Raw genomic sequence first — 12,021 nt, 5'->3', positions numbered from 1 at the left:
AGGGGGGTGATACGGAGGGACAGTGTGGGCCACCCCTTTTAGAAAGGTCTTAACCTGGGACTGTTCTGCTAACGGACGCTGGAAAAGAAATTCACAGCGCCGACACTTGTCCCTTTAAGGAACTAAGAGAAAAACTTGAATCCAGACCCGATTGCAAAAAGGAAACGATAATGGGAAGTGAGAAGCGCAGTGGAGGGAGGCTACGTTCCGCGCAGAAAAGACCTCCAAGTCCTATAATAAATTTTGGACGACGCTGGTTTCCTGGCCTTAATCATGGTTTGGATGACCTTGTCAGGGAAACCTTGCTGCTTCAGAATGGTGGTTTCAACAGCCACGCCGTCAAACGTAGCGACTCTAAAACGCTGGTGGAAGACAGGTCCATGAGAGACTAGATTGACTCTGAGCGGAAGAGGCCACAGTGTATCTCCTAGAAGGAGCATGATATCGGTGTACCATGCACGACGGGGCCAATCCGGAGCAATGAGAATCATCTGGATGCCCTCCAACCTGATTCTGTGCAGAACTCGGGACAGGAGGGAGGGGGAGGGAATACATATTGTAGAGAGAACCTGTCCCATGGTGCCAGCAGTGCGTCTACGGCGCACGCTCAGGGATCTCTTGTTCGAGAGAAAAAGGCGGGAAGTTTGTTGTTGAGTCTGGATGCCATCAAGTCCACCTCCGGTTGTCCCCAACGGAGACAAATGGAGTCGAACACCTCCGGGTGCAGAGACCACTCTCCCGGGTCCACGGTCGTCCAACTGAGGAAATTTGCCGTCCAATTCTCTACTCCCGGAATGTAGACCACCGATAGAGTTGGTACATGAGTCTCCGCCCACTGCAGGATTTTGGCCCTATCCTCCATTACCACTTGACTGTGGGTGCGACTCTATTTGCGGGTAGGCCTGAAAAGAAGCCGGGGCCTGAGGTAGTGAGGTGGCCGGCCTGCCTAACGGTGGCGCCAGGGGAAAAGTGGGGGCCTCTTTAACCTCTTGGGGACATATGACATACCAGTATGACATGATGTCCTGGTACTTAAGGACACATGACGTACCGGTACGTCATGTGTAGTTACGATCATCGCTGCGCGGCGATCGGAACTGGGTGTTTGCTGAAATCAATCAGCAGGCGTCTTGGGACAATGCGCGGGGGGGGGTCCTGCAGTTTGCGGCATGTACGGGTTGCTGCAGCGGGCGGTCGTCGGTGCGGCTGTAATGGGGACCCGATGGCATGGAAGGTGAAGAGCCCGTGAGATCCATCCACCTGGATCTCACAGGCAGGAAGCTGTATGAGTAATACACACTGTATTACTCATACAGCCAATGCATTCCAATACAGAAGTATTGGAATGCATTGTAAAGGGGATCAAACCCCCAAAAGTTAAAGTCCCAAAGTGGGAAAAAAAATAAAAAATGAAAAAATAAAGTTTTCCCCCCCAAAAATTAAAAGTTTCAAGTAAAATCAAAACAAAAAACGTAGACATATTAGGTATCGCCGCGTCCGTATTGACCCGCTCTATAAACATATCACATGACCTAACCCCTCAGATAAACACCGTAAAAAATAAAAACTGCTAAATAAACCATTTTTTGGCACCTTACATCACTAAAAGTACAACGGCAAGCGATCAAAAAGGCGTATGACCACCAAAATAGTACCATTCTAACAGTCACCTCATCCTGCAAAAAATGAGCCCCTACCTAAGACAATCGCCCAAAAAATAAAAAAAATATGGCTCAGAATATGGAGACAATAAAACATCATTTTTTTGTTTAAAAAAAGTTAGTGTAAAACTTAAGTAAAAAAGTATACATATTAGGTATCGCCACGTCCGTAATAACATGCTCTATAAAAATATCACATGACCTAACTCAGATGAACACTGTAAAAAAATAAAAAAAATTCTATAAATAAAAAAGCTATTTTTTGTCACCTTACATCACAAAAAGTATAATAAATCAATCAAAAAGTCATATGCACCCAGGGCTCCAATTGGCGAACAAAATTCCAAAATGGCGACAAGACTTTGTAGTCTTGTCGCCATTTGCGCCTAGACCCTCCGCTGGCGCAAATATGGTTCACTGGCTTTTTAGTGTCTTGACCAGCGCGGGTATCCTATTAACCCTTTACATACTTAACATTAGCAAGTGGCGAGATGACTGATTATCACCTCGCCACTTGCTTTGGCTGCCGCTGCCCAGTATCCCCCCCCCCGCCTACGTAACTCTCTCTGCGCGTCTCCTATTTTATGCTGAAGTGTGGGGGGGGGATTTTCTGGTGTGAGCCTGATAAGTGCGACAGCAAGCAGTAATTTTTTTATTTTATTTTTTAGGCTCAATACTATGATTTGAATATTTGATTTTTTTTAAATTAATTGTTATTTCTATTACAGGCAGCTCGTCCCGTTGACTCCAATAGAGGTCGTCAAGCAAAAGACAGAGGAAGTCGGGGAGCACGCGGCGGTCGTGTTCGTGTGAGTATTTTCTCAATGAGTGTTTTTAATTGGAAATATGTCAAACATGAGGTTCTAATTTATTTTCTATTTTTAGGGTTCCAGAGGCTCCAACAGAACGGATGAGGAGGAATTTGGCGGTTTGATTATCGACAATGAACTCCTCATCCAGATGGTGGAGGACAGACCACCACTGTGCGACCACACCGACCGCCGCCACGCAGACCATCATGCTACCCGGCTTCTCTGGCTTGAGATATGCGAAGTCATAGTGCCAAATTGGGACAACCTCAATGAAAGTCAACAGGAGGAGTGCCTTAAGTATACAGTATAACTTTGTATAATGCACATGTCTAATTTTCATTCAAAATTGGTTTTGTGTCTGGTTGAAGTTGGTCACTGCTACCTATAGTGAACATAAATATTTTTTATTGTTGTGGCAGGTTCAATCAAATACTAAACCATTTTTTATGTAAAAAAATTATAATATTAATTTTAATTATTTTATTTTTCTTGTGGACAGGGACGAGGATCCTGGTGCGGTGGCGGTCAATGAGGGACCGCTATAAGAAGGACTATAACGAGGGGGTCAAGCGCCAGAGTGCTTCAATAGCGAGCCAAAAGCGGCCGTACCGTTATGCGGCCGCATTATGTTTTCTCCGTCGAACCCTACAGCTGCGAAGGTAAGCTCTAATGTTTATAATAATTATGAATGTTAATCTCCAATCTATGTGTGTGGCCCAGGCAGACTGTCATTTGACACTCTGTCCGGGACATCCACATATAGTTCTCTATTTTTTCATAAATTTTTTATTTTTTTTCCTTTACAGCACATCTAGCAGTACTCGGGCGCCCGAACCTGCTCGTGAAGTCCTTCCAGAAGCTGGAGCACCAGAGGCGGTACCCGAAGAGCCGCCCACCGCGGCTCCCTCTCGTCCCACTCCAACAGCTGGTTGGGACCTCAATGTTCCCCTACCTGTGCCCTCTGGCTAATCAACAATGGCACCACTTTTTGAGGCATTGATGCGTCGCCAGAGGACCGGTAGGAGCCGTCAGGCGGACTACGAGGATCTCACAAGGGTTATTTACGAGTCCTTGATGGGATTTACCAATAAAGTTGCCGCTTTGAGGACACAGTGCGACGAATGCAGGAGGGGGCGGTGCTGACGCCGCAGTTGGGTCCACTGCATCACTATTGGTTATCGTTGCTCCCTGTGATGGAACGATTTACGCCCGACCAGCTGTTTGAGGCCCGAAGACAGGTGGACAGTGTCTTGTGGCAAGTACAGCACTGCCCCACATCCTATCCCCCATCCATGCCCCAACCCCCATCCGCCATCACAACCTCAACAACCCCCTTCCCAAACCTACCCCACTTTCCAACCTCCTCAGACCCCATCCCAGCCTCCCCATCCCCATTCCCAATCCACCGAGCACTTTACTCAACATTTTTCCTCTTCTCCTTGTTACTTTCCTGCTACCAGTTTCAACACTCCTTCTACTCATGCTCGGTCAACTCCTTCTCCTGCTCCCCCATCCAGATTGCATACTCCCTCTGTTGTGCTTGCCCCAACACACACTTATATGTCCACAGGGGCACAGGAACAAGGGGGACCAACCAGTGTTCGCCCCTCCACCACCCAACCTTCTACTCCCACCGGTCCTACCTATAGGCATTTGTATTTTTTATTTTTATATTTATTTATATTATTTAAAAACATTTATGTATCAAATAAAATATTTTTTGTTTGAAAATTTAATTTGTTTTGTATTTTTTTTTTTAAGTGTTAAATAAAATGTAAAATCTTACATCGCTTTTGAAGCTACCTATACTCGGTTTGCTCCACCAGCGATGGGATATAACTTTAGTGTATGTAGAACAGGTCTTTAAAAATGTCTAATCGCCAGTGGAGCAACACAAGTATGTGTTGCTTCTCTAGCGTGGGGAGATTGAAAATTAGTTTCTATAAACATGCCTCACATAATATACCATCGCCATTGGAGCAACGCAAGAATGTTTCTCCTCTATCGTGTGCAAACTATCAATATGAGCTGACCTCGATGGTAGTAAAGCTCATACACAGGAACCTTGAGCCCTACAAAACACTGCAAGGCCCTGGAATAGTGTCAGGGCATGAGAGACGACACATTCCTCCACCAGATGGATGAACAGGAGTCTCCCTCAGGCCTAGATACAAACAACAGGAAAATATAACAAACAAAATACAAATAGGGAAGACAAGACTTAGCTTCAAGGAGAACAACAGCAGCACCTGGAGCTCATCAGAGATCCAAACAACCAGCTAGCTTGAAGTCCAGGGAAATAAACTATAAACCGCACCCCTGAGAGGGAGAGACGGCACTAAATAGGCAAGGTCAGATGACCAAACATACAACACCTGAAGCAAAAGGGTGTGGCCATTACCAAAACAACAAAACCCTAATTGATCCACAAGGAACTTGTAAGATTAACGTGTTGCCAGTCTTTCTGATCTCCTGACACCTGTTATAGGAACATTCATGACAATAACGCTCCCTGCTCCAGTCCATGTCTCTGAGATCATCTGGATATGTCTTCTATATAACGCCCCCTGCTCAAGTCACTGTCTCTGAGATCTCCTCAATATGTGTTCCATATAACGTCAACTGCTCCAGTCCACGTCTCCGAGATCTCCATGTCTTCTATATAACGCCCCCTCCTCCAGTCCACGTCTCTGAGATCTCCTGGATATGTCTTCTATATAGCGCTCCCTCCTCCAGTCCACGTCTCTGAGATCTCCTGGATATGTCTTCTATATAACACCCCCTCCTCCAGTCCACGTCTGAGATCTCCTGGATATGTCTTCTATATAACCCCCCCCCCCCCTGCTCCAGTCCACGTCTGAGATCTCCTGGATATGTCTTCCATATAACATCCCCTGCTCCAGTCCACATCTCTGAGATCTCCTGGATATGTATTCTATATAACGCCCCCTCCTCCAGTCCACATCTCTGAGATCTCCTGGATATGTCTTCTATATAACACCCCCTGCTCCAGTCCATGTCTCTGAGATCTCCTGGATATGTCTTCTATATAACGCCCCCTGCTCCAGTCCACATCTCTGAGATCTCCTGGATATGTCTTCTATATAACGTCCCCTGCTCCAGTCCACATCTCTGAGATCTCCTGGATATGTCTTCTATATAACGTCCCCTGCTCCAGTCCATGTCTCTGAGATCTCCTGGATATGTCTTCTATATAACGCCCCCTGCTCCAGTCCACGTCTCTGAGATCTCCTGGATACATCTTCTATATAACGCCCCCTGCTCCAGTCCACGTCTCTGAGATCTCCTGGATATGTCTTCTATATAACGCCCCCTCCTCCAGTCCATGTCTCTGAGATCTCCTGGATATGTCTTCTATATAAAGCCCCCTGTTCATGGCTTTTGTTGCACCTGAGGAAGGCCGCCTTGAAATGCATTGTATACTAGAACCAACCTCTTGTGATTTGTATGTTATGTTATTATCTTTAGGCTGGTGTCCTGCCCCAGAAGCTGCGTCTTTACTTCCTGCTTCATGTTCTCTGGAGTTTGTAGATTAGGCTGAGTTCACACTTCAGTTATTTGATCAGTTATTTCCATCAGTTATTGTGAGCCAAAACCTGGTGCGGGAGAAAACCACAGAACAAGTGCGGATCTTCCCATTACACCTGATCTCTGAGTCGCTTCACTGCTGGTCTGGGCTCAATAACTGAAGGAAATAACTGCAGTGTGAACTTGGCCTGAAGGGCGGATGGAGCTGTGTATCTCTGTGGCTGTGGAGCCTTATATGTGTGGATGTGATGAGTGTTCCACTTACCTGGGGGCAGGCGTGTCCTCCTCTGACAACCCTTCACTATGGAGCCTCCTGGGCTGTAATTTCTACCACCATGCAGGAGTCGGGCTCCAGGCTGTGCTGCAGGAGAAGGTACAGGACCTGTGATGATGTCATGACCATGTGATCAGGTGTGGGAGGAGTCAGGCTGTGCTGCAGGACAAGGTACAGGACCTGTGAAGATGTCATGACCATGTGATCAGGGGTGGGAGGAGTCAGGCTGTGCTGCAGGAGAAGGTACAGGACCTGTGATGATGCCATGACCATGTGATCAGGTGTGGGAGGAGTCAGGTTGTGCTGCAGGAGAAGGTACAGGACCTGTGATGATGTCATGACCATGTGATCAGGTGTGGGCGGAGTCAGGTTGTGCTAAGGAGAAGGTACAGGACCTGTGATGATGTCATGACCATGTGATCAGGTGTGGGCGGAGTCAGGTTGTGCTGCAGGAGAAGGTACAGGACCTGTGATGATGTCATGACCATGTGATCAGGTGTGGGCGGAGTCAGGTTGTGCTGCAGGAGAAGGTACAGGACGGTAGATGCTAAAGTGGAGTTGTTAGAACGAGGTCTGTGACGTCACTGGTCACATGCTCCTTCATGGTCACATGGTCAAGTGTGGGAAGTGCTTATAAACCCAGACTGCAGGAGCTTGTGAAGGAGGAGGAGCTGTGTGTGCTGGATGAGCTGCAGACCTAGAGTCCATAGGAGCTCATACATAAGGAGGCAGGGACAGATCTGTGAAGGGAGGGAGGAGGGCATGTGGTGTATTCTGGGGATGAGGGGGGCATGTGGTGTATTCTGGGGCCATTAGGGTGCAGATCTATGGGGGGGTGTAGGTCTGTGGGGGGGTCAATATGTGAGGGGGGGGGGCATGTGGTGTATTCTTGGGTCATGAGGGTGCAGATCTATGGGGGGGGGGGGGGTCATGTGGTGTATTCTGGGGCCATGAGGGTGCAGATCTATGGGGGGGGGGGGGTGTAGGTCTGTGAGGGGGGGTTATGGGGGGGGGGGCATGTGGTGTATTCTGGTGCCATGAGAGTGCAGATCTGTGAGGGGGGGGTTATGGGGGGGGCTCAATATGTGAGGGGGGGGCATGTGGTGTATTCTGGGGTCATGAGGGTGCAGATCTATGGGGGGGGGGGGGTCATGTGGTGTATTCTGGGGCCATGAGGGTGCAGATCTATGGGGGGGTCATGTGTATTTTGGGGCCATGAGGGTGCAGATCTATGGGTGGGGTCATGCGGTGTATTCTGGGGTCATGAGGGTGCAGATCTATGGGGGGGGTGTAGGTCTGTGAGGAGGGGTTATGGGGGGTCAATATGTGAGGGGGGGCATGTGGTGTATTCTGGGGTCATGAGGGTGCAGATCTATGGGGGGGGGGCATGTGGTGTATTCTGGGGTCATGAGGGTGCAGATCTATGGGGGGGGGGGGTCATGTGGTGTATTCTGGGGCCATGAGGGTGCAGATCTATGGGGGGGTCATGTGGTGTATTCTGGGGCCATGAGGGTGCAGATCTATGGGGAGGTCAATCTGTGAGGGGGGTGGGTGTGGTGTATTCTGGGGAAATGAGGATGCAGATCGATGGGAGGGGGGCTTTATGGGGTGTATTGGAGAGGGGGCAGATCAATAAGGGGGGTGTAAGCTTCTGTGTATGGGGCTGGGTGTATCTTGTAGCCGGTGTGTGGTAACGTTGATGTGTATTCACCCAATAGATTTTGTTCTTGAGAGCAGACTGGCCGAGCAGAGGGGTTGCCATAGAGACGAGCAGAGGGGTTGCCATCCAGCAGAGCCGGAGGAGCTGAGCACACAGTGCCCACCGCTGTACAGTCTGATAGCAGGAAGTAGGGCTGCACGATATGGGAATTTTGTGCGATTGCGATTAGGGCCCTAAAAATTGCGATAACGATATGCGATGCGATATTTTAAGGGAATTGTGCTAGAGGTCTATTTGCTTGGATTTTCCCATATGAGCCGCTGACCCGGCTGGGTATGACATAGTTGTGGGGATCTGTGGAGGGCGCTGTGTTGTGGGGGGGGGGGCAGCATAAGACATATAGCATCTTATGCTGGTCCCCCTCATTGCCCGATGTGTCCTAAACTGCGCACATAACTGCCTTTGCGTGTAAAGTATTTTACTCCTGTGTGAAACAATCTCTCTCCTATTGATAACAGGTCCGGCCTCTGTACTCACTGTCACTATGAATAGACTGCAGCGAGCTGGCCGGCCGGCGCGTGACTGACGTCACTTAGTAACTCTCCTGCTTCCTGAGGTGGGAGGAGCGTTACTAGGTGACGTCAGACGCGCCGGCCGGCCAGCTCGCTGCAGTCTATTCATAGTGACAGTGAGTACAGAGGCCGGACCTGTTATCAATAGGAGAGAGATTGTGTCACCCACACACACACTAGTAAAATACTTTACACGCAAAGGCAGTTATGTGCGCGGGGCCCCTTTATATATAATCGCGGCATTTTCGGGTCGGCCAAATCACCATATAGCATTTGCCGATTATCGCGATTTGATTATTTTTTTCGATTTATCGTGCAGCCCTAGCAGTGAGTATGCTGTATGCACCACTACACACTATGTATAAGGGCTTGTTGTGTCGCTGTCATGTCTCGGGGGCAGTCAGTAAACAGAATCTGTCCTAAAGACACGGCAGGATTGTGTCAGAAGAGCTGAAGTCCCGTGTAGGGCTGCAACGGTTAATCCATGTAATCGATAACTGGATTCGTTGCTATGCGGGCGGGCGGTTTACTTTAAATCACTGCATCTTTATTTTACCTTACAATGACGCTCCAGTAACAGGCAGAGCGGACGGCGGCGTAACGTCACTTACTCATGTGACACGCCTGCTCCGCCTCCTTCATTCATAAAGTGGGCGGAGCAGGTGCGTCACGTGAGTGAGTGACGTTACGCCGCCGTCAGCTCTGCCTGTTACTGGAGCATCATTGTAAGGTAAAATAAAGATGCAGTGATTAGTCTGCTGTGAGCAGCGGGGCCGGGGCTGTTATGGGGAGAGGGGGATATCGGTCTATGGCACGATTATGGGGAGGGGTGGATCGGTCTATGGCACTGCTATGGGGAAAGGGATCTGTGCACTGTTATGGGGAAACATAACGGCGTCGTCCACAGATCCTCCATAACGGTGCCGTCCACAATTTGTTTTGATATGGCCTTTGAACATAATTTTTCAAGTAAAATCATGTAAACCTCTTTGTTTTGTAATTTTGGTGTTTTTTCCCGATTAATCGTTTTAAATTAACGACAACTAATAGATTATTCAAATAATCGTTAGCTGCAGCCCTAGTCCCGTGTAAGCACCTTAGCTGGGATTCAATTTGATGATGTCAGCTTAATGGCATAGTAGAGTGTTTCTATGGCGGTGTGGGTGCATTCCAGTGTGCCATTGGCACTTTACTTGTGTAATTACACTGGATTCAGATGGCATAATGGCAGTGCTTATGTGCCTATACACCACAGCGTCTAGACTCCGGCCTTACAGCAGACACGGGCTAGCCCTAGTTTGGAAGCAGTGTCCAAAATATGCTGTCCTAATCCAGCCTTGCTTCTCTACCTTAGGGTGCCCATACTCTAGGCTTAGGGTGCCTGACCCCACTAAGCCACACCCTGACCACGTTAGCCAATACTCCCTCCGATTCCGCAGCCAATACAAAATAAACTTCATGTCATCTGCTGTGAGGAGATGGTGACTCTCCCTGCACCGTGCTGCTGTATGAGAGGGAGCGGAGTCCATTCAGGCCCTGCGTCAGACGGAGGACAGGGAGTCTGAAGCTGGGCCTCTGGCCGCCCTACTTTACCTGCTGAAGTAGCAAACAGCCTGAAAGTTTATTACAGGCCAGATAACGTCTGTCCTTTTGGAGAGCGCACACAGACAGGTGAACTGATAAGCAGAAGGACACAGGCCAATGTGTGGGGGGCCAAGTTCAGATGACGTAGTAGAAAGGTATCATGGCTTGTCTGTGCCGTCTCCCCAATGGGCGGGGGGCGTAAGCGCACTGTGAATACAGCGACTGAACTTGGCCTACATGCACTTGGTTTAATAACGACATCCCTCATATTTCAGTCACTTCAGCTGTCTTGCGTATGGAGGCCGGGTTACCAGGAACAAGAGGCAAATGGCCAATGTTATATACTTAGAGTATCATTAACTTTATTTTTTATTTATTTCTTGTAGGTAAACAAACTGATCAAATTGGTGAAAGTGGCGTTACTTTTTTTTTCATATGCAAGTCTGTATTTAATGTATAAAATTGTAAATGGTTCTGAAATGTTGGTAACAAACACTTTATTAATAACGGTTTCTCACTTTTTTTTTTCTCTTTTTGGTGTTGGGTGGCTGAAAATGGACAACCAAATGTTATTATTGGTCTCTCAGAACATGTCAAAAATTTACATTAAGGTGCAGTGTTCTCAGACATACAGACACCCTGCAGTTATATCTGTGCACACACAGGACAAGTGGTATTCATTGAAAGGTTTTTAAATAAAGCATATATTTAATAAATCAAGTATGTGACTTTAATTTGTGTGTATGTGTCAGACCAAGTTTGGACACACCTTCTCATTCAAAGAGTTTTCTTTTTTTTCACGACTATGAAAATTGTAGATTCACACTGAAGGCATCAAAACTATGAATTAACACATGTGGAATTATATACATAACAAAAAAGGATGAAACAACTGAAAATATGTCATATTCTAGGTTCTTGAAAGTAGCCACCTTTTGCTTTGATTACTGCTTTGCACACTCTTGGCATTCTCTTGATGAGCTTCAAGAGGTAGTCACCTGAAATGGTTTTCACTTCACAGGTGTGCCTTGTCAGGTTTAATAAGTGGCATTTCTTGCCTTATAAATGGGGTTGGGACCATCAGTTGCGTTGTGGAGAAGTCAGGTGGATACACAGCTGATAGTCCTACTGAATAGACTGTTAGAATTTGTATTATGGCAAGAAAAAAGCAGCTAAGTAAAGAAAAACGAGTGGCCATCATTACTTTAAGAAATGAAGGTCAGTCTGAAAAATTGGGAAAACAATGTGAGAAAAAGAGTCCACAAAATATCGTAATACAAAAAGGATTGCGCTGCTAGAGGAAGTTCTTTTACTATTTCAGTTGATTCTTATGCTTTTGCATTCGGAAAATGCCTTCAATTAATAGGACCACATACACACATCTATCCCAGCAATGGCATGGAAACCTGAAAAGAATGGGAAAACCGCACTATGGTGTAGTATGTATGCAATAGTTACCGCACCTTGTGAATAAGTTATACTCGCAAGACTCCACTACAAGCGCGCATGGATAGAAGTCCGGTCGATGTCAACAGGAGTGCTTTGCAGGTGAGATGAACATGCCCCTCAAGCCGTCGATTAGGTGGATATTCCTCTACACCACAATAGAGAGGGGTGAGATGTCACTTCACTTTCAAAGGTAAGATTCCAAGAATATACCACACTAGTGAAAGTCCCGACGGTATTCTTTGTAGGGGCACTCTGTGTGTGTGTAGTCAACCCGAGCCTGGAGCCGTCGATTCAATGGAATTTCGAACCAAACCGCAATCCAATCAGTAAAAGGCAGTTTACCAGGGATGACACCAGATTCACACTTCCAGCGATCTCAAGGGAAGGAGGTCACAATAGTGAAATACGTACCAATATGTCACATAAAAGATATTTATTATACTCACAAAAGTACAATTGT

General features: G+C 47.2%; 1 protein-coding gene across 1 annotated transcript in view; it reads right to left on the bottom strand.

Moving 5' to 3' along the window:
• LOC122940402 (zinc finger protein 850-like) overlaps positions 1-6,413 on the bottom strand; it is a 98,624-nt gene extending 92,211 nt beyond the window's left edge. The window contains exon 1 of the mRNA XM_044297068.1: positions 6,288-6,413. The gene's annotated coding sequence lies outside the window, so the exon portion shown is untranslated. The remainder of the gene's footprint in view (positions 1-6,287) is intronic.
• Between the last annotated feature and the right edge of the window lie 5,608 nt (positions 6,414-12,021).

The sequence above is a fragment of the Bufo gargarizans genome, chromosome 6, assembly GCF_014858855.1.
Source record: "Bufo gargarizans isolate SCDJY-AF-19 chromosome 6, ASM1485885v1, whole genome shotgun sequence".
NCBI classification, from domain to species: Eukaryota; Metazoa; Chordata; class Amphibia; order Anura; family Bufonidae; genus Bufo; species Bufo gargarizans.
The sequence above is the reverse complement of the archived record's forward strand: the minus strand, read 5'-3'. Positions and strand labels throughout refer to the sequence as shown.